This window comes from Danio rerio, chromosome 2 (genome assembly GCF_049306965.1).
Source record: "Danio rerio strain Tuebingen ecotype United States chromosome 2, GRCz12tu, whole genome shotgun sequence".
Taxonomy (NCBI): Eukaryota; Metazoa; Chordata; class Actinopteri; order Cypriniformes; family Danionidae; genus Danio; species Danio rerio.
Window position 1 is genome coordinate 16,817,145 of NC_133177.1, and position 25,606 is coordinate 16,842,750.

Here is a 25,606-nt window from a genome sequence, read left to right on the forward strand (position 1 = left end):
CCTGGAGGTCTTGTTCTTGGGGTCCTTCAAGAGGTCTAGCTGCCCCAGAAAGAGTGACTGATTCCCGCCTATTGTGGCAGTTGCTGGCAGCTTGTTTTGGCATTCAAGAAACCCTCCATAAGTCTTACCCAGGGGTCCCTTTGGAGCTGAAGCTGCCCCAGACAGGGTGACTGACTCCCGCTTATTGTGGCAGCTCAATTGGGCATGGAAGAAACGCCCTGGAGGTCTTGTTCTTGGGGCCCTTCAAGAGCTCAAGCTGCCCCAGAAAGAGTGACTGATTCCTGCCAGTTGCTGGCAGCTCGTTTTGGCATTCAAGAAACCCTCCGCAAGTCTTACCCAGGGGTCCCTTTAGAGCTGAAGCTGCCCCAGAAAGAGTGACTCCTTCCCCGCTGACTGTGGTGGCTCAAGTGGGCATGGAAGAATCACCCTGGACGTCCTTCCCAATGGTCCCTTGGGCAGCTGAAGCTGCCCCAGACAGGGTGACTGATTCCTGCTAGTTGGGGCAGCACGTTTGGGCATGGAAGAAACGCCCTGGAGGTCTGTTCTTGGGGCCCTTCCAGAGGTCTAGCTGCCCCAGAAAGAGTGACTGATTCCCGCCTATTGTGGCAGCTCGTTTGGGCTTGGAAGAAACGCCCTGGAGGTCTTGTTCTTGGGGTCCTTCAAGAGCTCAAGCTGCCCCAGAAAGAGTGACTGATTCCTGCCAGTTGCTGGCAGCTCGTTTTGGCATTCAAGAAACCCTCCACAAGTCTTACCCAGGGGTCCCTTTAGAGCTGAAGCTGCCCCAGAAAGAGTGACTCCTTCCCCGCTGACTGTGGTGGCTCAAGTGGGCATGGAAGAATCACCCTGGAGGTCCTTCCCAGGGGTCCCTTAAGTAGCTGAGGCTGCCCCAGAAAGAGTGACTGATTCCTGCCAGTTGGGGCAGCTCCTTTGGGCATGGAAGAAATGCCCTGGAGGTCTTTTCTTGGGGTCCTTCAAGAGCTCAAGCTGCCCCGGAAAGAGTGACTGATTCCTGCCAATTGCTGGCAGCTCGTTTGGGCATGGAAGAAATGCCCTGGAGGTATTCTCTTGGGCTCCTTCAAGAGATCAAGCTGCCCCGGAAAGAGTGACATATTCCTGCCAGTTGCTGGCAGCTCGTTAGGGCATTCAAGAAACCCTCTGGAAGTCTTTCCCAGGGGTCCATTTTGAGCTGAAGCCGCCCCCGGAAAGAGTGACTGATTCCCCGCCGACTGTGGTGGCTCAAGTGGGCATGGAAGAAACACCCTGGAGGTCTTTTCTTGGGCTACTTCACGAGCTCAAGCTGTCCCAGAAAGAGTGACTGATCCCTGCCAGGAGCTGGCAGCTCGCGTGGGCGTTCAAGAAGCCCCCTGGAAGTCTTTTTCCAGGGTTCCCTTCAGAGCTGAAGCTGCCCCCGGAAAGAGTGGCTGGTTCCTGCCAATTGCTGGCAGCTCGTTCGGGCACGCAAGAAACTCTCTGGAGGTCTTTCCCAGGGTTCCCTTTAGAGCTGAAGCTGCCCCAAAAAGAGTGACTGATTCCCGCTGATTGTGGTGGCTCAAGTGGGCATGAAAGAATCACCCTGGAGGTCCTTCCCAATGGTCCCTTAAGTAGCTGAAGCTACCCCACAAAGAGTGACTGATTCCTGCTAGTTGGGGCAGCTCCTTTGGGCATGGAAGAAATGCCCTGGAGGTCTTTTCTTGGGGTCCTTCAAGAGCTCAAGCTGCCCCAGAAAGAGTGACTGATTCCTGCCAGTTGCTGGCAGCTCGTTTTGGCATTCAAGAAACCCTCCGCAAGTCTTACCCAGGGGTCCCTTTAGAGCTGAAGCTGCCCCAGAAAGAGTGACTCCTTCCCCGCTGACTGTGGTGGCTCAAGTGGGCATGGAAGAATCACCCTGGAGGTCCTTCCCAGGGGTCCCTTAAGTAGCTGAGGCTGCCCCAGAAAGAGTGACTGATTCCTGCTAGTTGGGGCAGCTCGTTTGGGATTGGAAGAAATGCCCTGGAGGTCTTTTCTTGGGCTCCTTCAAGAGCTCAAGCTGCCCCAGAAGGAGTGACTGATGTGGTGGCTCACGCGGGCATGGAAGAAATGCCATGCAAGTCCTTTCCAGGGGTTCCTTTAGAGCTGGAGCTGCCCCAAAAAAGAGTCACTGATTCCCGCTGACTGTGGTGGCTCATACGGGCATGGAAGTCTTTTCCCAAGGCTCAAGCAGGTAAAGGAAGACAGGTTGATCTCCGAGGCCGGCCCAGACAAAATCCTGGTCTGGACTTCTGAAGGGGGGATGGCAACTACACTGACTTGGTCGGAAAAGTCTCTCAAACAGGGGCTTTTCAAGTACCCTCATTGGGCACCAGCGGCCCATAGTCACGTCTCTTTGCCGTATTCAAGCTTGGAGTTTGTTTTTGGTCACCAACGGCTCTTAGTTAAGCCTAAAATGTTATGTCTGTCTGTCTGTCAGCAAATGTGCTGGAGGTTTAAGGGTTAAAAATTAGTACCTGTTATGCTTGCCGACATTGTATTATTTGTGGCGTAGATTGCGGCTCCTACTGCTGACAGTTTGTGGGTATCGCTTCTCGGCCTTTTGGCTAAGATCAAGTGTAGTATCTGTTCTTATCAGTTTAATATCTGATACGTGCCCTACCCGGGCACTATATATTAAATTGATTTTTGCAGCTGGGAGATGGGTTAGGGGCTTGCTCCACCCACTCCACGCATCGACCTGGTATTGCAGTACCTCCGGGAACGGTGCACTCATTAAGCGGTGAACAGCAGAACTAGATTGCATGAAATTTAACATAACGTTAGATTGAATGTAGGGACTTGCGCTTCTTTGCGATTAGGTATCTGTCTTATGCGCTCGTTTAGACAGTGAGCATGAACAACCCTCTTGGCAGGATCCTCTTATTCTAGTCCATGAGCCACGATGCACATATTGCAACTCAGGGAGGAAAAAAAAATAAATAAAAAAAATCCATCCAAAATTCCCAATCAGGACCTAAGTCTGACCTGGGGGATGGTGGGTCCAGAGAGCTGTGGAGAGGATAATTCCCAATCAGGACCCAAGTCTGACCTGGGGGATGGTGGGTCCAGAGAGCTGTGCAGAGGATTTGAAAAATGGCAAAGCATGAAACCCCCGCTCCTGTCGCATTCACCCAGGGTCCAAAGCGCCGGGCCGGGGCCCCAACTCCCAGCCTACGTGTGGGGACGTCCCGCGCCTAGAGGTACATGCCCCTTTGGGGCACCAGCGGCACGCAAGGCTGGCACCTGCGGTTAACCAAGTCAATGTTCCCGGGCTTAAGTTTGGGCTACCCGGGCACTGCTGGAGAACAGGTGTTCCTCCAGGGTCCCCCACAGGGCAGGTGCTTGCCCCCAGAGAGGGTGAAGATTACCCAGCCAGAGTCAAGGCCAGTGCGGGCAAGGAAAAACGCTCCGGAAAGGGGGGCCCTTAGGAGCTTAAGCGTATCCCCGGGAAAGGGTGACTGATTTCCGGCCAAGCTGGATTGGAAGAAAGGCTCTGGAAGTCCTTCCCATGGAAGGGTCCCTTAAGAGCTGGGTCTGACCCTAAAAAAGGTGATGGTTTCCCGCTAATTGTGGCCATGGAAGTCCTTCCAGGGCGCTTTTGAGAGCTAAAACACACCCCAGAAAGAGTGACCGATTCCTGCTGATTATGGTGGCTCAAGTGGGCATGGAAGAATCGCCCTGGAAGTCCTTCCCACTGGTCCCTTGAGTAGCCGAAGCTGCCCCAGAAAGGGTGACTGATTGCCGCTTGTGGAGGCATCTCGTTTGGGCTTGGAAGAAACGCCCTGGAGGTCTGTTCTTGGGGCCCTTCCAGAGGTCTAGCTGCCCCAGAAAGAGTGACTGATTCCCGCCTATTGTGGCAGCTCGTTTGGGCTTGGAAGAAACGCCCTGGAGGTCTTGTTCTTGGGGTCCTTCAAGAGGTCTAGCTGCCCCAGAAAGAGTGACTGATTCCCGCCTATTGTGGCAGTTGCTGGCAGCTTGTTTTGGCATTCAAGAAACCCTCCATAAGTCTTACCCAGGGGTCCCTTTGGAGCTGAAGCTGCCCCAGACAGGGTGACTGACTCCCGCTTATTGTGGCAGCTCAATTGGGCATGGAAGAAACGCCCTGGAGGTCTTGTTCTTGGGGCCCTTCAAGAGCTCAAGCTGCCCCAGAAAGAGTGACTGATTCCTGCCAGTTGCTGGCAGCTCGTTTTGGCATTCAAGAAACCCTCCGCAAGTCTTACCCAGGGGTCCCTTTAGAGCTGAAGCTGCCCCAGAAAGAGTGACTCCTTCCCCGCTGACTGTGGTGGCTCAAGTGGGCATGGAAGAATCACCCTGGACGTCCTTCCCAATGGTCCCTTGGGCAGCTGAAGCTGCCCCAGACAGGGTGACTGATTCCTGCTAGTTGGGGCAGCACGTTTGGGCATGGAAGAAACGCCCTGGAGGTCTGTTCTTGGGGCCCTTCCAGAGGTCTAGCTGCCCCAGAAAGAGTGACTGATTCCCGCCTATTGTGGCAGCTCGTTTGGGCTTGGAAGAAACGCCCTGGAGGTCTTGTTCTTGGGGTCCTTCAAGAGGTCTAGCTGCCCCAGAAAGAGTGACTGATTCCCGCCTATTGTGGCAGTTGCTGGCAGCTTGTTTTGGCATTCAAGAAACCCTCCATAAGTCTTACCCAGGGGTCCCTTTGGAGCTGAAGCTGCCCCAGACAGGGTGACTGACTCCCGCTTATTGTGGCAGCTCAATTGGGCATGGAAGAAACGCCCTGGAGGTCTTGTTCTTGGGGCCCTTCAAGAGCTCAAGCTGCCCCAGAAAGAGTGACTGATTCCTGCCAGTTGCTGGCAGCTCGTTTTGGCATTCAAGAAACCCTCCGCAAGTCTTACCCAGGGGTCCCTTTAGAGCTGAAGCTGCCCCAGAAAGAGTGACTCCTTCCCCGCTGACTGTGGTGGCTCAAGTGGGCATGGAAGAATCACCCTGGACGTCCTTCCCAATGGTCCCTTGGGCAGCTGAAGCTGCCCCAGACAGGGTGACTGATTCCTGCTAGTTGGGGCAGCACGTTTGGGCATGGAAGAAACGCCCTGGAGGTCTGTTCTTGGGGCCCTTCCAGAGGTCTAGCTGCCCCAGAAAGAGTGACTGATTCCCGCCTATTGTGGCAGCTCGTTTGGGCTTGGAAGAAACGCCCTGGAGGTCTTGTTCTTGGGGTCCTTCAAGAGCTCAAGCTGCCCCAGAAAGAGTGACTGATTCCTGCCAGTTGCTGGCAGCTCGTTTTGGCATTCAAGAAACCCTCCACAAGTCTTACCCAGGGGTCCCTTTAGAGCTGAAGCTGCCCCAGAAAGAGTGACTCCTTCCCCGCTGACTGTGGTGGCTCAAGTGGGCATGGAAGAATCACCCTGGAGGTCCTTCCCAGGGGTCCCTTAAGTAGCTGAGGCTGCCCCAGAAAGAGTGACTGATTCCTGCCAGTTGGGGCAGCTCCTTTGGGCATGGAAGAAATGCCCTGGAGGTCTTTTCTTGGGGTCCTTCAAGAGCTCAAGCTGCCCCGGAAAGAGTGACTGATTCCTGCCAATTGCTGGCAGCTCGTTTGGGCATGGAAGAAATGCCCTGGAGGTATTCTCTTGGGCTCCTTCAAGAGATCAAGCTGCCCCGGAAAGAGTGACATATTCCTGCCAGTTGCTGGCAGCTCGTTAGGGCATTCAAGAAACCCTCTGGAAGTCTTTCCCAGGGGTCCATTTTGAGCTGAAGCCGCCCCCGGAAAGAGTGACTGATTCCCCGCCGACTGTGGTGGCTCAAGTGGGCATGGAAGAAACACCCTGGAGGTCTTTTCTTGGGCTACTTCACGAGCTCAAGCTGTCCCAGAAAGAGTGACTGATCCCTGCCAGGAGCTGGCAGCTCGCGTGGGCGTTCAAGAAGCCCCCTGGAAGTCTTTTTCCAGGGTTCCCTTCAGAGCTGAAGCTGCCCCCGGAAAGAGTGGCTGGTTCCTGCCAATTGCTGGCAGCTCGTTCGGGCACGCAAGAAACTCTCTGGAGGTCTTTCCCAGGGTTCCCTTTAGAGCTGAAGCTGCCCCAAAAAGAGTGACTGATTCCCGCTGATTGTGGTGGCTCAAGTGGGCATGAAAGAATCACCCTGGAGGTCCTTCCCAATGGTCCCTTAAGTAGCTGAAGCTACCCCACAAAGAGTGACTGATTCCTGCTAGTTGGGGCAGCTCCTTTGGGCATGGAAGAAATGCCCTGGAGGTCTTTTCTTGGGGTCCTTCAAGAGCTCAAGCTGCCCCAGAAAGAGTGACTGATTCCTGCCAGTTGCTGGCAGCTCGTTTTGGCATTCAAGAAACCCTCCGCAAGTCTTACCCAGGGGTCCCTTTAGAGCTGAAGCTGCCCCAGAAAGAGTGACTCCTTCCCCGCTGACTGTGGTGGCTCAAGTGGGCATGGAAGAATCACCCTGGAGGTCCTTCCCAGGGGTCCCTTAAGTAGCTGAGGCTGCCCCAGAAAGAGTGACTGATTCCTGCTAGTTGGGGCAGCTCGTTTGGGATTGGAAGAAATGCCCTGGAGGTCTTTTCTTGGGCTCCTTCAAGAGCTCAAGCTGCCCCAGAAGGAGTGACTGATGTGGTGGCTCACGCGGGCATGGAAGAAATGCCATGCAAGTCCTTTCCAGGGGTTCCTTTAGAGCTGGAGCTGCCCCAAAAAAGAGTCACTGATTCCCGCTGACTGTGGTGGCTCATACGGGCATGGAAGTCTTTTCCCAAGGCTCAAGCAGGTAAAGGAAGACAGGTTGATCTCCGAGGCCGGCCCAGACAAAATCCTGGTCTGGACTTCTGAAGGGGGGATGGCAACTACACTGACTTGGTCGGAAAAGTCTCTCAAACAGGGGCTTTTCAAGTACCCTCATTGGGCACCAGCGGCCCATAGTCACGTCTCTTTGCCGTATTCAAGCTTGGAGTTTGTTTTTGGTCACCAACGGCTCTTAGTTAAGCCTAAAATGTTATGTCTGTCTGTCTGTCAGCAAATGTGCTGGAGGTTTAAGGGTTAAAAATTAGTACCTGTTATGCTTGCCGACATTGTATTATTTGTGGCGTAGATTGCGGCTCCTACTGCTGACAGTTTGTGGGTATCGCTTCTCGGCCTTTTGGCTAAGATCAAGTGTAGTATCTGTTCTTATCAGTTTAATATCTGATACGTGCCCTACCAGGGCACTATATATTAAATTGATTTTTGCAGCTGGGAGATGGGTTAGGGGCTTGCTCCACCCACTCCACGCATCGACCTGGTATTGCAGTACCTCCGGGAACGGTGCACTCATTAAGCGGTGAACAGCAGAACTAGATTGCATGAAATTTAACATAACGTTAGATTGAATGTAGGGACTTGCGCTTCTTTGCGATTAGGTATCTGTCTTATGCGCTCGTTTAGACAGTGAGCATGAACAACCCTCTTGGCAGGATCCTCTTATTCTAGTCCATGAGCCACGATGCACATATTGCAACTCAGGGAGGAAAAAAAAATAAATAAAAAAAATCCATCCAAAATTCCCAATCAGGACCTAAGTCTGACCTGGGGGATGGTGGGTCCAGAGAGCTGTGGAGAGGATAATTCCCAATCAGGACCCAAGTCTGACCTGGGGGATGGTGGGTCCAGAGAGCTGTGCAGAGGATTTGAAAAATGGCAAAGCATGAAACCCCCGCTCCTGTCGCATTCACCCAGGGTCCAAAGCGCCGGGCCGGGGCCCCAACTCCCAGCCTACGTGTGGGGACGTCCCGCGCCTAGAGGTACATGCCCCTTTGGGGCACCAGCGGCACGCAAGGCTGGCACCTGCGGTTAACCAAGTCAATGTTCCCGGGCTTAAGTTTGGGCTACCCGGGCACTGCTGGAGAACAGGTGTTCCTCCAGGGTCCCCCACAGGGCAGGTGCTTGCCCCCAGAGAGGGTGAAGATTACCCAGCCAGAGTCAAGGCCAGTGCGGGCAAGGAAAAACGCTCCGGAAAGGGGGGCCCTTAGGAGCTTAAGCGTATCCCCGGGAAAGGGTGACTGATTTCCGGCCAAGCTGGATTGGAAGAAAGGCTCTGGAAGTCCTTCCCATGGAAGGGTCCCTTAAGAGCTGGGTCTGACCCTAAAAAAGGTGATGGTTTCCCGCTAATTGTGGCCATGGAAGTCCTTCCAGGGCGCTTTTGAGAGCTAAAACACACCCCAGAAAGAGTGACCGATTCCTGCTGATTATGGTGGCTCAAGTGGGCATGGAAGAATCGCCCTGGAAGTCCTTCCCACTGGTCCCTTGAGTAGCCGAAGCTGCCCCAGAAAGGGTGACTGATTGCCGCTTGTGGAGGCATCTCGTTTGGGCTTGGAAGAAACGCCCTGGAGGTCTGTTCTTGGGGCCCTTCCAGAGGTCTAGCTGCCCCAGAAAGAGTGACTGATTCCCGCCTATTGTGGCAGCTCGTTTGGGCTTGGAAGAAACGCCCTGGAGGTCTTGTTCTTGGGGTCCTTCAAGAGGTCTAGCTGCCCCAGAAAGAGTGACTGATTCCCGCCTATTGTGGCAGTTGCTGGCAGCTTGTTTTGGCATTCAAGAAACCCTCCATAAGTCTTACCCAGGGGTCCCTTTGGAGCTGAAGCTGCCCCAGACAGGGTGACTGACTCCCGCTTATTGTGGCAGCTCAATTGGGCATGGAAGAAACGCCCTGGAGGTCTTGTTCTTGGGGCCCTTCAAGAGCTCAAGCTGCCCCAGAAAGAGTGACTGATTCCTGCCAGTTGCTGGCAGCTCGTTTTGGCATTCAAGAAACCCTCCGCAAGTCTTACCCAGGGGTCCCTTTAGAGCTGAAGCTGCCCCAGAAAGAGTGACTCCTTCCCCGCTGACTGTGGTGGCTCAAGTGGGCATGGAAGAATCACCCTGGACGTCCTTCCCAATGGTCCCTTGGGCAGCTGAAGCTGCCCCAGACAGGGTGACTGATTCCTGCTAGTTGGGGCAGCACGTTTGGGCATGGAAGAAACGCCCTGGAGGTCTGTTCTTGGGGCCCTTCCAGAGGTCTAGCTGCCCCAGAAAGAGTGACTGATTCCCGCCTATTGTGGCAGCTCGTTTGGGCTTGGAAGAAACGCCCTGGAGGTCTTGTTCTTGGGGTCCTTCAAGAGGTCTAGCTGCCCCAGAAAGAGTGACTGATTCCCGCCTATTGTGGCAGTTGCTGGCAGCTTGTTTTGGCATTCAAGAAACCCTCCATAAGTCTTACCCAGGGGTCCCTTTGGAGCTGAAGCTGCCCCAGACAGGGTGACTGACTCCCGCTTATTGTGGCAGCTCAATTGGGCATGGAAGAAACGCCCTGGAGGTCYTGTTCTTGGGGCCCTTCAAGAGCTCAAGCTGCCCCAGAAAGAGTGACTGATTCCTGCCAGTTGCTGGCAGCTCGTTTTGGCATTCAAGAAACCCTCCGCAAGTCTTACCCAGGGGTCCCTTTAGAGCTGAAGCTGCCCCAGAAAGAGTGACTCCTTCCCCGCTGACTGTGGTGGCTCAAGTGGGCATGGAAGAATCACCCTGGACGTCCTTCCCAATGGTCCCTTGGGCAGCTGAAGCTGCCCCAGACAGGGTGACTGATTCCTGCTAGTTGGGGCAGCACGTTTGGGCATGGAAGAAACGCCCTGGAGGTCTGTTCTTGGGGCCCTTCCAGAGGTCTAGCTGCCCCAGAAAGAGTGACTGATTCCCGCCTATTGTGGCAGCTCGTTTGGGCTTGGAAGAAACGCCCTGGAGGTCTTGTTCTTGGGGTCCTTCAAGAGCTCAAGCTGCCCCAGAAAGAGTGACTGATTCCTGCCAGTTGCTGGCAGCTCGTTTTGGCATTCAAGAAACCCTCCACAAGTCTTACCCAGGGGTCCCTTTAGAGCTGAAGCTGCCCCAGAAAGAGTGACTCCTTCCCCGCTGACTGTGGTGGCTCAAGTGGGCATGGAAGAATCACCCTGGAGGTCCTTCCCAGGGGTCCCTTAAGTAGCTGAGGCTGCCCCAGAAAGAGTGACTGATTCCTGCCAGTTGGGGCAGCTCCTTTGGGCATGGAAGAAATGCCCTGGAGGTCTTTTCTTGGGGTCCTTCAAGAGCTCAAGCTGCCCCGGAAAGAGTGACTGATTCCTGCCAATTGCTGGCAGCTCGTTTGGGCATGGAAGAAATGCCCTGGAGGTATTCTCTTGGGCTCCTTCAAGAGATCAAGCTGCCCCGGAAAGAGTGACATATTCCTGCCAGTTGCTGGCAGCTCGTTAGGGCATTCAAGAAACCCTCTGGAAGTCTTTCCCAGGGGTCCATTTTGAGCTGAAGCCGCCCCCGGAAAGAGTGACTGATTCCCCGCCGACTGTGGTGGCTCAAGTGGGCATGGAAGAAACACCCTGGAGGTCTTTTCTTGGGCTACTTCACGAGCTCAAGCTGTCCCAGAAAGAGTGACTGATCCCTGCCAGGAGCTGGCAGCTCGCGTGGGCGTTCAAGAAGCCCCCTGGAAGTCTTTTTCCAGGGTTCCCTTCAGAGCTGAAGCTGCCCCCGGAAAGAGTGGCTGGTTCCTGCCAATTGCTGGCAGCTCGTTCGGGCACGCAAGAAACTCTCTGGAGGTCTTTCCCAGGGTTCCCTTTAGAGCTGAAGCTGCCCCAAAAAGAGTGACTGATTCCCGCTGATTGTGGTGGCTCAAGTGGGCATGAAAGAATCACCCTGGAGGTCCTTCCCAATGGTCCCTTAAGTAGCTGAAGCTACCCCACAAAGAGTGACTGATTCCTGCTAGTTGGGGCAGCTCCTTTGGGCATGGAAGAAATGCCCTGGAGGTCTTTTCTTGGGGTCCTTCAAGAGCTCAAGCTGCCCCAGAAAGAGTGACTGATTCCTGCCAGTTGCTGGCAGCTCGTTTTGGCATTCAAGAAACCCTCCGCAAGTCTTACCCAGGGGTCCCTTTAGAGCTGAAGCTGCCCCAGAAAGAGTGACTCCTTCCCCGCTGACTGTGGTGGCTCAAGTGGGCATGGAAGAATCACCCTGGAGGTCCTTCCCAGGGGTCCCTTAAGTAGCTGAGGCTGCCCCAGAAAGAGTGACTGATTCCTGCTAGTTGGGGCAGCTCGTTTGGGATTGGAAGAAATGCCCTGGAGGTCTTTTCTTGGGCTCCTTCAAGAGCTCAAGCTGCCCCAGAAGGAGTGACTGATGTGGTGGCTCACGCGGGCATGGAAGAAATGCCATGCAAGTCCTTTCCAGGGGTTCCTTTAGAGCTGGAGCTGCCCCAAAAAAGAGTCACTGATTCCCGCTGACTGTGGTGGCTCATACGGGCATGGAAGTCTTTTCCCAAGGCTCAAGCAGGTAAAGGAAGACAGGTTGATCTCCGAGGCCGGCCCAGACAAAATCCTGGTCTGGACTTCTGAAGGGGGGATGGCAACTACACTGACTTGGTCGGAAAAGTCTCTCAAACAGGGGCTTTTCAAGTACCCTCATTGGGCACCAGCGGCCCATAGTCACGTCTCTTTGCCGTATTCAAGCTTGGAGTTTGTTTTTGGTCACCAACGGCTCTTAGTTAAGCCTAAAATGTTATGTCTGTCTGTCTGTCAGCAAATGTGCTGGAGGTTTAAGGGTTAAAAATTAGTACCTGTTATGCTTGCCGACATTGTATTATTTGTGGCGTAGATTGCGGCTCCTACTGCTGACAGTTTGTGGGTATCGCTTCTCGGCCTTTTGGCTAAGATCAAGTGTAGTATCTGTTCTTATCAGTTTAATATCTGATACGTGCCCTACCCGGGCACTATATATTAAATTGATTTTTGCAGCTGGGAGATGGGTTAGGGGCTTGCTCCACCCACTCCACGCATCGACCTGGTATTGCAGTACCTCCGGGAACGGTGCACTCATTAAGCGGTGAACAGCAGAACTAGATTGCATGAAATTTAACATAACGTTAGATTGAATGTAGGGACTTGCGCTTCTTTGCGATTAGGTATCTGTCTTATGCGCTCGTTTAGACAGTGAGCATGAACAACCCTCTTGGCAGGATCCTCTTATTCTAGTCCATGAGCCACGATGCACATATTGCAACTCAGGGAGGAAAAAAAAATAAATAAAAAAAATCCATCCAAAATTCCCAATCAGGACCTAAGTCTGACCTGGGGGATGGTGGGTCCAGAGAGCTGTGGAGAGGATAATTCCCAATCAGGACCCAAGTCTGACCTGGGGGATGGTGGGTCCAGAGAGCTGTGCAGAGGATTTGAAAAATGGCAAAGCATGAAACCCCCGCTCCTGTCGCATTCACCCAGGGTCCAAAGCGCCGGGCCGGGGCCCCAACTCCCAGCCTACGTGTGGGGACGTCCCGCGCCTAGAGGTACATGCCCCTTTGGGGCACCAGCGGCACGCAAGGCTGGCACCTGCGGTTAACCAAGTCAATGTTCCCGGGCTTAAGTTTGGGCTACCCGGGCACTGCTGGAGAACAGGTGTTCCTCCAGGGTCCCCCACAGGGCAGGTGCTTGCCCCCAGAGAGGGTGAAGATTACCCAGCCAGAGTCAAGGCCAGTGCGGGCAAGGAAAAACGCTCCGGAAAGGGGGGCCCTTAGGAGCTTAAGCGTATCCCCGGGAAAGGGTGACTGATTTCCGGCCAAGCTGGATTGGAAGAAAGGCTCTGGAAGTCCTTCCCATGGAAGGGTCCCTTAAGAGCTGGGTCTGACCCTAAAAAAGGTGATGGTTTCCCGCTAATTGTGGCCATGGAAGTCCTTCCAGGGCGCTTTTGAGAGCTAAAACACACCCCAGAAAGAGTGACCGATTCCTGCTGATTATGGTGGCTCAAGTGGGCATGGAAGAATCGCCCTGGAAGTCCTTCCCACTGGTCCCTTGAGTAGCCGAAGCTGCCCCAGAAAGGGTGACTGATTGCCGCTTGTGGAGGCATCTCGTTTGGGCTTGGAAGAAACGCCCTGGAGGTCTGTTCTTGGGGCCCTTCCAGAGGTCTAGCTGCCCCAGAAAGAGTGACTGATTCCCGCCTATTGTGGCAGCTCGTTTGGGCTTGGAAGAAACGCCCTGGAGGTCTTGTTCTTGGGGTCCTTCAAGAGGTCTAGCTGCCCCAGAAAGAGTGACTGATTCCCGCCTATTGTGGCAGTTGCTGGCAGCTTGTTTTGGCATTCAAGAAACCCTCCATAAGTCTTACCCAGGGGTCCCTTTGGAGCTGAAGCTGCCCCAGACAGGGTGACTGACTCCCGCTTATTGTGGCAGCTCAATTGGGCATGGAAGAAACGCCCTGGAGGTCTTGTTCTTGGGGCCCTTCAAGAGCTCAAGCTGCCCCAGAAAGAGTGACTGATTCCTGCCAGTTGCTGGCAGCTCGTTTTGGCATTCAAGAAACCCTCCGCAAGTCTTACCCAGGGGTCCCTTTAGAGCTGAAGCTGCCCCAGAAAGAGTGACTCCTTCCCCGCTGACTGTGGTGGCTCAAGTGGGCATGGAAGAATCACCCTGGACGTCCTTCCCAATGGTCCCTTGGGCAGCTGAAGCTGCCCCAGACAGGGTGACTGATTCCTGCTAGTTGGGGCAGCACGTTTGGGCATGGAAGAAACGCCCTGGAGGTCTGTTCTTGGGGCCCTTCCAGAGGTCTAGCTGCCCCAGAAAGAGTGACTGATTCCCGCCTATTGTGGCAGCTCGTTTGGGCTTGGAAGAAACGCCCTGGAGGTCTTGTTCTTGGGGTCCTTCAAGAGGTCTAGCTGCCCCAGAAAGAGTGACTGATTCCCGCCTATTGTGGCAGTTGCTGGCAGCTTGTTTTGGCATTCAAGAAACCCTCCATAAGTCTTACCCAGGGGTCCCTTTGGAGCTGAAGCTGCCCCAGACAGGGTGACTGACTCCCGCTTATTGTGGCAGCTCAATTGGGCATGGAAGAAACGCCCTGGAGGTCTTGTTCTTGGGGCCCTTCAAGAGCTCAAGCTGCCCCAGAAAGAGTGACTGATTCCTGCCAGTTGCTGGCAGCTCGTTTTGGCATTCAAGAAACCCTCCGCAAGTCTTACCCAGGGGTCCCTTTAGAGCTGAAGCTGCCCCAGAAAGAGTGACTCCTTCCCCGCTGACTGTGGTGGCTCAAGTGGGCATGGAAGAATCACCCTGGACGTCCTTCCCAATGGTCCCTTGGGCAGCTGAAGCTGCCCCAGACAGGGTGACTGATTCCTGCTAGTTGGGGCAGCACGTTTGGGCATGGAAGAAACGCCCTGGAGGTCTGTTCTTGGGGCCCTTCCAGAGGTCTAGCTGCCCCAGAAAGAGTGACTGATTCCCGCCTATTGTGGCAGCTCGTTTGGGCTTGGAAGAAACGCCCTGGAGGTCTTGTTCTTGGGGTCCTTCAAGAGCTCAAGCTGCCCCAGRAAGAGTGACTGATTCCTGCCAGTTGCTGGCAGCTCGTTTTGGCATTCAAGAAACCCTCCACAAGTCTTACCCAGGGGTCCCTTTAGAGCTGAAGCTGCCCCAGAAAGAGTGACTCCTTCCCCGCTGACTGTGGTGGCTCAAGTGGGCATGGAAGAATCACCCTGGAGGTCCTTCCCAGGGGTCCCTTAAGTAGCTGAGGCTGCCCCAGAAAGAGTGACTGATTCCTGCCAGTTGGGGCAGCTCCTTTGGGCATGGAAGAAATGCCCTGGAGGTCTTTTCTTGGGGTCCTTCAAGAGCTCAAGCTGCCCCGGAAAGAGTGACTGATTCCTGCCAATTGCTGGCAGCTCGTTTGGGCATGGAAGAAATGCCCTGGAGGTATTCTCTTGGGCTCCTTCAAGAGATCAAGCTGCCCCGGAAAGAGTGACATATTCCTGCCAGTTGCTGGCAGCTCGTTAGGGCATTCAAGAAACCCTCTGGAAGTCTTTCCCAGGGGTCCATTTTGAGCTGAAGCCGCCCCCGGAAAGAGTGACTGATTCCCCGCCGACTGTGGTGGCTCAAGTGGGCATGGAAGAAACACCCTGGAGGTCTTTTCTTGGGCTACTTCACGAGCTCAAGCTGTCCCAGAAAGAGTGACTGATCCCTGCCAGGAGCTGGCAGCTCGCGTGGGCGTTCAAGAAGCCCCCTGGAAGTCTTTTTCCAGGGTTCCCTTCAGAGCTGAAGCTGCCCCCGGAAAGAGTGGCTGGTTCCTGCCAATTGCTGGCAGCTCGTTCGGGCACGCAAGAAACTCTCTGGAGGTCTTTCCCAGGGTTCCCTTTAGAGCTGAAGCTGCCCCAAAAAGAGTGACTGATTCCCGCTGATTGTGGTGGCTCAAGTGGGCATGAAAGAATCACCCTGGAGGTCCTTCCCAATGGTCCCTTAAGTAGCTGAAGCTACCCCACAAAGAGTGACTGATTCCTGCTAGTTGGGGCAGCTCCTTTGGGCATGGAAGAAATGCCCTGGAGGTCTTTTCTTGGGGTCCTTCAAGAGCTCAAGCTGCCCCAGAAAGAGTGACTGATTCCTGCCAGTTGCTGGCAGCTCGTTTTGGCATTCAAGAAACCCTCCGCAAGTCTTACCCAGGGGTCCCTTTAGAGCTGAAGCTGCCCCAGAAAGAGTGACTCCTTCCCCGCTGACTGTGGTGGCTCAAGTGGGCATGGAAGAATCACCCTGGAGGTCCTTCCCAGGGGTCCCTTAAGTAGCTGAGGCTGCCCCAGAAAGAGTGACTGATTCCTGCTAGTTGGGGCAGCTCGTTTGGGATTGGAAGAAATGCCCTGGAGGTCTTTTCTTGGGCTCCTTCAAGAGCTCAAGCTGCCCCAGAAGGAGTGACTGATGTGGTGGCTCACGCGGGCATGGAAGAAATGCCATGCAAGTCCTTTCCAGGGGTTCCTTTAGAGCTGGAGCTGCCCCAAAAAAGAGTCACTGATTCCCGCTGACTGTGGTGGCTCATACGGGCATGGAAGTCTTTTCCCAAGGCTCAAGCAGGTAAAGGAAGACAGGTTGATCTCCGAGGCCGGCCCAGACAAAATCCTGGTCTGGACTTCTGAAGGGGGGATGGCAACTACACTGACTTGGTCGGAAAAGTCTCTCAAACAGGGGCTTTTCAAGTACCCTCATTGGGCACCAGCGGCCCATAGTCACGTCTCTTTGCCGTATTCAAGCTTGGAGTTTGTTTTTGGTCACCAACGGCTCTTAGTTAAGCCTAAAATGTTATGTCTGTCTGTCTGTCAGCAAATGTGCTGGAGGTTTAAGGGTTAAAAATTAGTACCTGTTATGCTTGCCGACATTGTATTATTTGTGGCGTAGATTGCGGCTCCTACTGCTGACAGTTTGTGGGTATCGCTTCTCGGCCTTTTGGCTAAGATCAAGTGTAGTATCTGTTCTTATCAGTTTAATATCTGATACGTGCCCTACCCGGGCACTATATATTAAATTGATTTTTGCAGCTGGGAGATGGGTTAGGGGCTTGCTCCACCCACTCCACGCATCGACCTGGTATTGCAGTACCTCCGGGAACGGTGCACTCATTAAGCGGTGAACAGCAGAACTAGATTGCATGAAATTTAACATAACGTTAGATTGAATGTAGGGACTTGCGCTTCTTTGCGATTAGGTATCTGTCTTATGCGCTCGTTTAGACAGTGAGCATGAACAACCCTCTTGGCAGGATCCTCTTATTCTAGTCCATGAGCCACGATGCACATATTGCAACTCAGGGAGGAAAAAAAAATAAATAAAAAAAATCCATCCAAAATTCCCAATCAGGACCTAAGTCTGACCTGGGGGATGGTGGGTCCAGAGAGCTGTGGAGAGGATAATTCCCAATCAGGACCCAAGTCTGACCTGGGGGATGGTGGGTCCAGAGAGCTGTGCAGAGGATTTGAAAAATGGCAAAGCATGAAACCCCCGCTCCTGTCGCATTCACCCAGGGTCCAAAGCGCCGGGCCGGGGCCCCAACTCCCAGCCTACGTGTGGGGACGTCCCGCGCCTAGAGGTACATGCCCCTTTGGGGCACCAGCGGCACGCAAGGCTGGCACCTGCGGTTAACCAAGTCAATGTTCCCGGGCTTAAGTTTGGGCTACCCGGGCACTGCTGGAGAACAGGTGTTCCTCCAGGGTCCCCCACAGGGCAGGTGCTTGCCCCCAGAGAGGGTGAAGATTACCCAGCCAGAGTCAAGGCCAGTGCGGGCAAGGAAAAACGCTCCGGAAAGGGGGGCCCTTAGGAGCTTAAGCGTATCCCCGGGAAAGGGTGACTGATTTCCGGCCAAGCTGGATTGGAAGAAAGGCTCTGGAAGTCCTTCCCATGGAAGGGTCCCTTAAGAGCTGGGTCTGACCCTAAAAAAGGTGATGGTTTCCCGCTAATTGTGGCCATGGAAGTCCTTCCAGGGCGCTTTTGAGAGCTAAAACACACCCCAGAAAGAGTGACCGATTCCTGCTGATTATGGTGGCTCAAGTGGGCATGGAAGAATCGCCCTGGAAGTCCTTCCCACTGGTCCCTTGAGTAGCCGAAGCTGCCCCAGAAAGGGTGACTGATTGCCGCTTGTGGAGGCATCTCGTTTGGGCTTGGAAGAAACGCCCTGGAGGTCTGTTCTTGGGGCCCTTCCAGAGGTCTAGCTGCCCCAGAAAGAGTGACTGATTCCCGCCTATTGTGGCAGCTCGTTTGGGCTTGGAAGAAACGCCCTGGAGGTCTTGTTCTTGGGGTCCTTCAAGAGGTCTAGCTGCCCCAGAAAGAGTGACTGATTCCCGCCTATTGTGGCAGTTGCTGGCAGCTTGTTTTGGCATTCAAGAAACCCTCCATAAGTCTTACCCAGGGGTCCCTTTGGAGCTGAAGCTGCCCCAGACAGGGTGACTGACTCCCGCTTATTGTGGCAGCTCAATTGGGCATGGAAGAAACGCCCTGGAGGTCTTGTTCTTGGGGCCCTTCAAGAGCTCAAGCTGCCCCAGAAAGAGTGACTGATTCCTGCCAGTTGCTGGCAGCTCGTTTTGGCATTCAAGAAACCCTCCGCAAGTCTTACCCAGGGGTCCCTTTAGAGCTGAAGCTGCCCCAGAAAGAGTGACTCCTTCCCCGCTGACTGTGGTGGCTCAAGTGGGCATGGAAGAATCACCCTGGACGTCCTTCCCAATGGTCCCTTGGGCAGCTGAAGCTGCCCCAGACAGGGTGACTGATTCCTGCTAGTTGGGGCAGCACGTTTGGGCATGGAAGAAACGCCCTGGAGGTCTGTTCTTGGGGCCCTTCCAGAGGTCTAGCTGCCCCAGAAAGAGTGACTGATTCCCGCCTATTGTGGCAGCTCGTTTGGGCTTGGAAGAAACGCCCTGGAGGTCTTGTTCTTGGGGTCCTTCAAGAGGTCTAGCTGCCCCAGAAAGAGTGACTGATTCCCGCCTATTGTGGCAGTTGCTGGCAGCTTGTTTTGGCATTCAAGAAACCCTCCATAAGTCTTACCCAGGGGTCCCTTTGGAGCTGAAGCTGCCCCAGACAGGGTGACTGACTCCCGCTTATTGTGGCAGCTCAATTGGGCATGGAAGAAACGCCCTGGAGGTCTTGTTCTTGGGGCCCTTCAAGAGCTCAAGCTGCCCCAGAAAGAGTGACTGATTCCTGCCAGTTGCTGGCAGCTCGTTTTGGCATTCAAGAAACCCTCCGCAAGTCTTACCCAGGGGTCCCTTTAGAGCTGAAGCTGCCCCAGAAAGAGTGACTCCTTCCCCGCTGACTGTGGTGGCTCAAGTGGGCATGGAAGAATCACCCTGGACGTCCTTCCCAATGGTCCCTTGGGCAGCTGAAGCTGCCCCAGACAGGGTGACTGATTCCTGCTAGTTGGGGCAGCACGTTTGGGCATGGAAGAAACGCCCTGGAGGTCTGTTCTTGGGGCCCTTCCAGAGGTCTAGCTGCCCCAGAAAGAGTGACTGATTCCCGCCTATTGTGGCAGCTCGTTTGGGCTTGGAAGAAACGCCCTGGAGGTCTTGTTCTTGGGGTCCTTCAAGAGCTCAAGCTGCCCCAGAAAGAGTGACTGATTCCTGCCAGTTGCTGGCAGCTCGTTTTGGCATTCAAGAAACCCTCCACAAGTCTTACCCAGGGGTCCCTTTAGAGCTGAAGCTGCCCCAGAAAGAGTGACTCCTTCCCCGCTGACTGTGGTGGCTCAAGTGGGCATGGAAGAATCACCCTGGAGGTCCTTCCCAGGGGTCCCTTAAGTAGCTGAGGCTGCCCCAGAAAGAGTGACTGATTCCTGCCAGTTGGGGCAGCTCCTTTGGGCATGGAAGAAATGCCCTGGAGGTCTTTTCTTGGGGTCCTTCAAGAGCTCAAGCTGCCCCGGAAAGAGTGACTGATTCCTGCCAATTGCTGGCAGCTCGTTTGGGCATGGAAGAAATGCCCTGGAGGTATTCTCTTGGGCTCCTTCAAGAGATCAAGCTGCCCCGGAAAGAGTGACATATTCCTGCCAGTTGCTGGCAGCTCGTTAGGGCATTCAAGAAACCCTCTGGAAGTCTTTCCCAGGGGTCCATTTTGAGCTGAAGCCGCCCCCGGAAAGAGTGACTGATTCCCCGCCGACTGTGGTGGCTCAAGTGGGCATGGAAGAAACACCCTGGAGGTCTTTTCTTGGGCTACTTCACGAGCTCAAGCTGTCCCAGAAAGAGTGACTGATCCCTGCCAGGAGCTGGCAGCTCGCGTGGGCGTTCAAGAAGCCCCCTGGAAGTCTTTTTCCAGGGTTCCCTTCAGAGCTGAAGCTGCCCCCGGAAAGAGTGGCTGGTTCCTGCCAATTGCTGGCAGCTCGTTCGGGCACGCAAGAAACTCTCTGGAGGTCTTTCCCAGGGTTCCCTTTAGAGCTGAAGCTGCCCCAAAAAGAGTGACTGATTCCCGCTGATTGTGGTGGCTCAAGTGGGCATGAAAGAATCACCCTGGAGGTCCTTCCCAATGGTCCCTTAAGTAGCTGAAGCTACCCCACAAAGAGTGACTGATTCCTGCTAGTTGGGGCAGCTCCTTTGGGCATGGAAGAAATGCCCTGGAGGTCTTTTCTTGGGGTCCTTCAAGAGCTCAAGCTGCCCCAGAAAGAGTGACTGATTCCTGCCAGTTGCTGGCAGCTCGTTTTGGCATTCAAGAAACCCTCCGCAAGTCTTACCCAGGGGTCCCTTTAGAGCTGAAGCTGCCCCAGAAAGAGTGACTCCTTCCCCGCTGACTGTGGTGGCTCAAGTGGGCATGGAAGAATCACCCTAGAGGTCCTTCCCAGGGGTCCCTTAAGTAGCTGAGGCTGCCCCAGAAAGAGTGACTGATTCCTGCTAGTTGGGGCAGCTCGTTTGGGATTGGAAGAAATGCCCTGGAGGTCTTTTCTTGGGCTCCTTCAAGAGCTCAAGCTGCCCCAGAAGGAGTGACTGATGTGGTGGCTCACGCGGGCATGGAAGAAATGCCATGCAAGTCCTTTCCAGGGGTTCCTTTAGAGCTGGAGCTGCCCCAAAAAAGAGTCACTGATTCCCGCTGACTGTGGTGGCTCATACGGGCATGGAAGTCTTTTCCCAAGGCTCAAGCAGGTAAAGGAAGACAGGTTGATCTCCGAGGCCGGCCCAGACAAAATCCTGGTCTGGACTTCTGAAGGGGGGATGGCAACTACACTGACTTGGTCGGAAAAGTCTCTCAAACAGGGGCTTTTCAAGTACCCTCATTGGGCACCAGCGGCCCATAGTCACGTCTCTTTGCCGTATTCAAGCTTGGAGTTTGTTTTTGGTCACCAACGGCTCTTAGTTAAGCCTAAAATGTTATGTCTGTCTGTCTGTCAGCAAATGTGCTGGAGGTTTAAGGGTTAAAAATTAGTACCTGTTATGCTTGCCGACATTGTATTATTTGTGGCGTAGATTGCGGCTCCTACTGCTGACAGTTTGTGGGTATCGCTTCTCGGCCTTTTGGCTAAGATCAAGTGTAGTATCTGTTCTTATCAGTTTAATATCTGATACGTGCCCTACCAGGGCACTATATATTAAATTGATTTTTGCAGCTGGGAGATGGGTTAGGGGCTTGCTCCACCCACTCCACGCATCGACCTGGTATTGCAGTACCTCCGGGAACGGTGCACTCATTAAGCGGTGAACAGCAGAACTAGATTGCATGAAATTTAACATAACGTTAGATTGAATGTAGGGACTTGCGCTTCTTTGCGATTAGGTATCTGTCTTATGCGCTCGTTTAGACAGTGAGCATGAACAACCCTCTTGGCAGGATCCTCTTATTCTAGTCCATGAGCCACGATGCACATATTGCAACTCAGGGAGGAAAAAAAAATAAATAAAAAAAATCCATCCAAAATTCCCAATCAGGACCTAAGTCTGACCTGGGGGATGGTGGGTCCAGAGAGCTGTGGAGAGGATAATTCCCAATCAGGACCCAAGTCTGACCTGGGGGATGGTGGGTCCAGAGAGCTGTGCAGAGGATTTGAAAAATGGCAAAGCATGAAACCCCCGCTCCTGTCGCATTCACCCAGGGTCCAAAGCGCCGGGCCGGGGCCCCAACTCCCAGCCTACGTGTGGGGACGTCCCGCGCCTAGAGGTACATGCCCCTTTGGGGCACCAGCGGCACGCAAGGCTGGCACCTGCGGTTAACCAAGTCAATGTTCCCGGGCTTAAGTTTGGGCTACCCGGGCACTGCTGGAGAACAGGTGTTCCTCCAGGGTCCCCCACAGGGCAGGTGCTTGCCCCCAGAGAGGGTGAAGATTACCCAGCCAGAGTCAAGGCCAGTGCGGGCAAGGAAAAACGCTCCGGAAAGGGGGGCCCTTAGGAGCTTAAGCGTATCCCCGGGAAAGGGTGACTGATTTCCGGCCAAGCTGGATTGGAAGAAAGGCTCTGGAAGTCCTTCCCATGGAAGGGTCCCTTAAGAGCTGGGTCTGACCCTAAAAAAGGTGATGGTTTCCCGCTAATTGTGGCCATGGAAGTCCTTCCAGGGCGCTTTTGAGAGCTAAAACACACCCCAGAAAGAGTGACCGATTCCTGCTGATTATGGTGGCTCAAGTGGGCATGGAAGAATCGCCCTGGAAGTCCTTCCCACTGGTCCCTTGAGTAGCCGAAGCTGCCCCAGAAAGGGTGACTGATTGCCGCTTGTGGAGGCATCTCGTTTGGGCTTGGAAGAAACGCCCTGGAGGTCTGTTCTTGGGGCCCTTCCAGAGGTCTAGCTGCCCCAGAAAGAGTGACTGATTCCCGCCTATTGTGGCAGCTCGTTTGGGCTTGGAAGAAACGCCCTGGAGGTCTTGTTCTTGGGGTCCTTCAAGAGGTCTAGCTGCCCCAGAAAGAGTGACTGATTCCCGCCTATTGTGGCAGTTGCTGGCAGCTTGTTTTGGCATTCAAGAAACCCTCCATAAGTCTTACCCAGGGGTCCCTTTGGAGCTGAAGCTGCCCCAGACAGGGTGACTGACTCCCGCTTATTGTGGCAGCTCAATTGGGCATGGAAGAAACGCCCTGGAGGTCTTGTTCTTGGGGCCCTTCAAGAGCTCAAGCTGCCCCAGAAAGAGTGACTGATTCCTGCCAGTTGCTGGCAGCTCGTTTTGGCATTCAAGAAACCCTCCGCAAGTCTTACCCAGGGGTCCCTTTAGAGCTGAAGCTGCCCCAGAAAGAGTGACTCCTTCCCCGCTGACTGTGGTGGCTCAAGTGGGCATGGAAGAATCACCCTGGACGTCCTTCCCAATGGTCCCTTGGGCAGCTGAAGCTGCCCCAGACAGGGTGACTGATTCCTGCTAGTTGGGGCAGCACGTTTGGGCATGGAAGAAACGCCCTGGAGGTCTGTTCTTGGGGCCCTTCCAGAGGTCTAGCTGCCCCAGAAAGAGTGACTGATTCCCGCCTATTGTGGCAGCTCGTTTGGGCTTGGAAGAAACGCCCTGGAGGTCTTGTTCTTGGGGTCCTTCAAGAGGTCTAGCTGCCCCAGAAAGAGTGACTGATTCCCGCCTATTGTGGCAGTTGCTGGCAGCTTGTTTTGGCATTCAAGAAACCCTCCATAAGTCTTACCCAGGGGTCCCTTTGGAGCTGAAGCTGCCCCAGACAGGGTGACTGACTCCCGCTTATTGTGGCAGCTCAATTGGGCATGGAAGAAACGCCCTGGAGGTCTTGTTCTTGGGGCCCTTCAAGAGCTCAAGCTGCCCCAGAAAGAGTGACTGATTCCTGCCAGTTGCTGGCAGCTCGTTTTGGCATTCAAGAAACCCTCCGCAAGTCTTACCCAGGGGTCCCTTTAGAGCTGAAGCTGCCCCAGAAAGAGTGACTCCTTCCCCGCTGACTGTGGTGGCTCAAGTGGGCATGGAAGAATCACCCTGGACGTCCTTCCCAATGGTCCCTTGGGCAGCTGAAGCTGCCCCAGACAGGGTGACTGATTCCTGCTAGTTGGGGCAGCACGTTTGGGCATGGAAGAAACGCCCTGGAGGTCTGTTCTTGGGGCCCTTCCAGAGGTCTAGCTGCCCCAGAAAGAGTGACTGATTCCCGCCTATTGTGGCAGCTCGTTTGGGCTTGGAAGAAACGCCCTGGAGGTCTTGTTCTTGGGGTCCTTCAAGAGCTCAAGCTGCCCCAGAAAGAGTGACTGATTCCTGCCAGTTGCTGGCAGCTCGTTTTGGCATTCAAGAAACCCTCCACAAGTCTTACCCAGGGGTCCCTTTAGAGCTGAAGCTGCCCCAGAAAGAGTGACTCCTTCCCCGCTGACTGTGGTGGCTCAAGTGGGCATGGAAGAATCACCCTGGAGGTCCTTCCCAGGGGTCCCTTAAGTAGCTGAGGCTGCCCCAGAAAGAGTGACTGATTCCTGCCAGTTGGGGCAGCTCCTTTGGGCATGGAAGAAATGCCCTGGAGGTCTTTTCTTGGGGTCCTTCAAGAGCTCAAGCTGCCCCGGAAAGAGTGACTGATTCCTGCCAATTGCTGGCAGCTCGTTTGGGCATGGAAGAAATGCCCTGGAGGTATTCTCTTGGGCTCCTTCAAGAGATCAAGCTGCCCCGGAAAGAGTGACATATTCCTGCCAGTTGCTGGCAGCTCGTTAGGGCATTCAAGAAACCCTCTGGAAGTCTTTCCCAGGGGTCCATTTTGAGCTGAAGCCGCCCCCGGAAAGAGTGACTGATTCCCCGCCGACTGTGGTGGCTCAAGTGGGCATGGAAGAAACACCCTGGAGGTCTTTTCTTGGGCTACTTCACGAGCTCAAGCTGTCCCAGAAAGAGTGACTGATCCCTGCCAGGAGCTGGCAGCTCGCGTGGGCGTTCAAGAAGCCCCCTGGAAGTCTTTTTCCAGGGTTCCCTTCAGAGCTGAAGCTGCCCCCGGAAAGAGTGGCTGGTTCCTGCCAATTGCTGGCAGCTCGTTCGGGCACGCAAGAAACTCTCTGGAGGTCTTTCCCAGGGTTCCCTTTAGAGCTGAAGCTGCCCCAAAAAGAGTGACTGATTCCCGCTGATTGTGGTGGCTCAAGTGGGCATGAAAGAATCACCCTGGAGGTCCTTCCCAATGGTCCCTTAAGTAGCTGAAGCTACCCCACAAAGAGTGACTGATTCCTGCTAGTTGGGGCAGCTCCTTTGGGCATGGAAGAAATGCCCTGGAGGTCTTTTCTTGGGGTCCTTCAAGAGCTCAAGCTGCCCCAGAAAGAGTGACTGATTCCTGCCAGTTGCTGGCAGCTCGTTTTGGCATTCAAGAAACCCTCCGCAAGTCTTACCCAGGGGTCCCTTTAGAGCTGAAGCTGCCCCAGAAAGAGTGACTCCTTCCCCGCTGACTGTGGTGGCTCAAGTGGGCATGGAAGAATCACCCTGGAGGTCCTTCCCAGGGGTCCCTTAAGTAGCTGAGGCTGCCCCAGAAAGAGTGACTGATTCCTGCTAGTTGGGGCAGCTCGTTTGGGATTGGAAGAAATGCCCTGGAGGTCTTTTCTTGGGCTCCTTCAAGAGCTCAAGCTGCCCCAGAAGGAGTGACTGATGTGGTGGCTCACGCGGGCATGGAAGAAATGCCATGCAAGTCCTTTCCAGGGGTTCCTTTAGAGCTGGAGCTGCCCCAAAAAAGAGTCACTGATTCCCGCTGACTGTGGTGGCTCATACGGGCATGGAAGTCTTTTCCCAAGGCTCAAGCAGGTAAAGGAAGACAGGTTGATCTCCGAGGCCGGCCCAGACAAAATCCTGGTCTGGACTTCTGAAGGGGGGATGGCAACTACACTGACTTGGTCGGAAAAGTCTCTCAAACAGGGGCTTTTCAAGTACCCTCATTGGGCACCAGCGGCCCATAGTCACGTCTCTTTGCCGTATTCAAGCTTGGAGTTTGTTTTTGGTCACCAACGGCTCTTAGTTAAGCCTAAAATGTTATGTCTGTCTGTCTGTCAGCAAATGTGCTGGAGGTTTAAGGGTTAAAAATTAGTACCTGTTATGCTTGCCGACATTGTATTATTTGTGGCGTAGATTGCGGCTCCTACTGCTGACAGTTTGTGGGTATCGCTTCTCGGCCTTTTGGCTAAGATCAAGTGTAGTATCTGTTCTTATCAGTTTAATATCTGATACGTGCCCTACCCGGGCACTATATATTAAATTGATTTTTGCAGCTGGGAGATGGGTTAGGGGCTTGCTCCACCCACTCCACGCATCGACCTGGTATTGCAGTACCTCCGGGAACGGTGCACTCATTAAGCGGTGAACAGCAGAACTAGATTGCATGAAATTTAACATAACGTTAGATTGAATGTAGGGACTTGCGCTTCTTTGCGATTAGGTATCTGTCTTATGCGCTCGTTTAGACAGTGAGCATGAACAACCCTCTTGGCAGGATCCTCTTATTCTAGTCCATGAGCCACGATGCACATATTGCAACTCAGGGAGGAAAAAAAAATAAATAAAAAAAATCCATCCAAAATTCCCAA

At 54.0% G+C, this 25,606-nt stretch overlaps 6 non-coding genes across 6 annotated transcripts; all 6 read left to right on the top strand.

Moving 5' to 3' along the window:
* The first annotated feature begins 2,553 nt into the window (after window positions 1-2,553).
* LOC141379366 (U2 spliceosomal RNA) lies at window positions 2,554-2,744 on the top strand. Its single transcript, XR_012395922.1, has one exon. It is a non-coding gene; the product is annotated as a U2 spliceosomal RNA (small nuclear RNA).
* A 4,335-nt stretch (window positions 2,745-7,079) lies between these two features.
* On the top strand, window positions 7,080-7,270 carry LOC141379275 (U2 spliceosomal RNA). The gene has a single exon (XR_012395799.1). It is a non-coding gene; the product is annotated as a U2 spliceosomal RNA (small nuclear RNA).
* A 4,335-nt stretch (window positions 7,271-11,605) lies between these two features.
* Window positions 11,606-11,796, top strand: LOC141379367 (U2 spliceosomal RNA). Its single transcript, XR_012395942.1, has one exon. It is a non-coding gene; the product is annotated as a U2 spliceosomal RNA (small nuclear RNA).
* A 4,335-nt stretch (window positions 11,797-16,131) lies between these two features.
* Window positions 16,132-16,322, top strand: LOC141379368 (U2 spliceosomal RNA). The gene has a single exon (XR_012395950.1). It is a non-coding gene; the product is annotated as a U2 spliceosomal RNA (small nuclear RNA).
* Window positions 16,323-20,657: 4,335 nt separating this feature from the next.
* LOC141379278 (U2 spliceosomal RNA) lies at window positions 20,658-20,848 on the top strand. Its single transcript, XR_012395803.1, has one exon. It is a non-coding gene; the product is annotated as a U2 spliceosomal RNA (small nuclear RNA).
* Window positions 20,849-25,183: 4,335 nt separating this feature from the next.
* On the top strand, window positions 25,184-25,374 carry LOC141379371 (U2 spliceosomal RNA). The gene has a single exon (XR_012395962.1). It is a non-coding gene; the product is annotated as a U2 spliceosomal RNA (small nuclear RNA).
* Window positions 25,375-25,606: the final 232 nt, after the last annotated feature.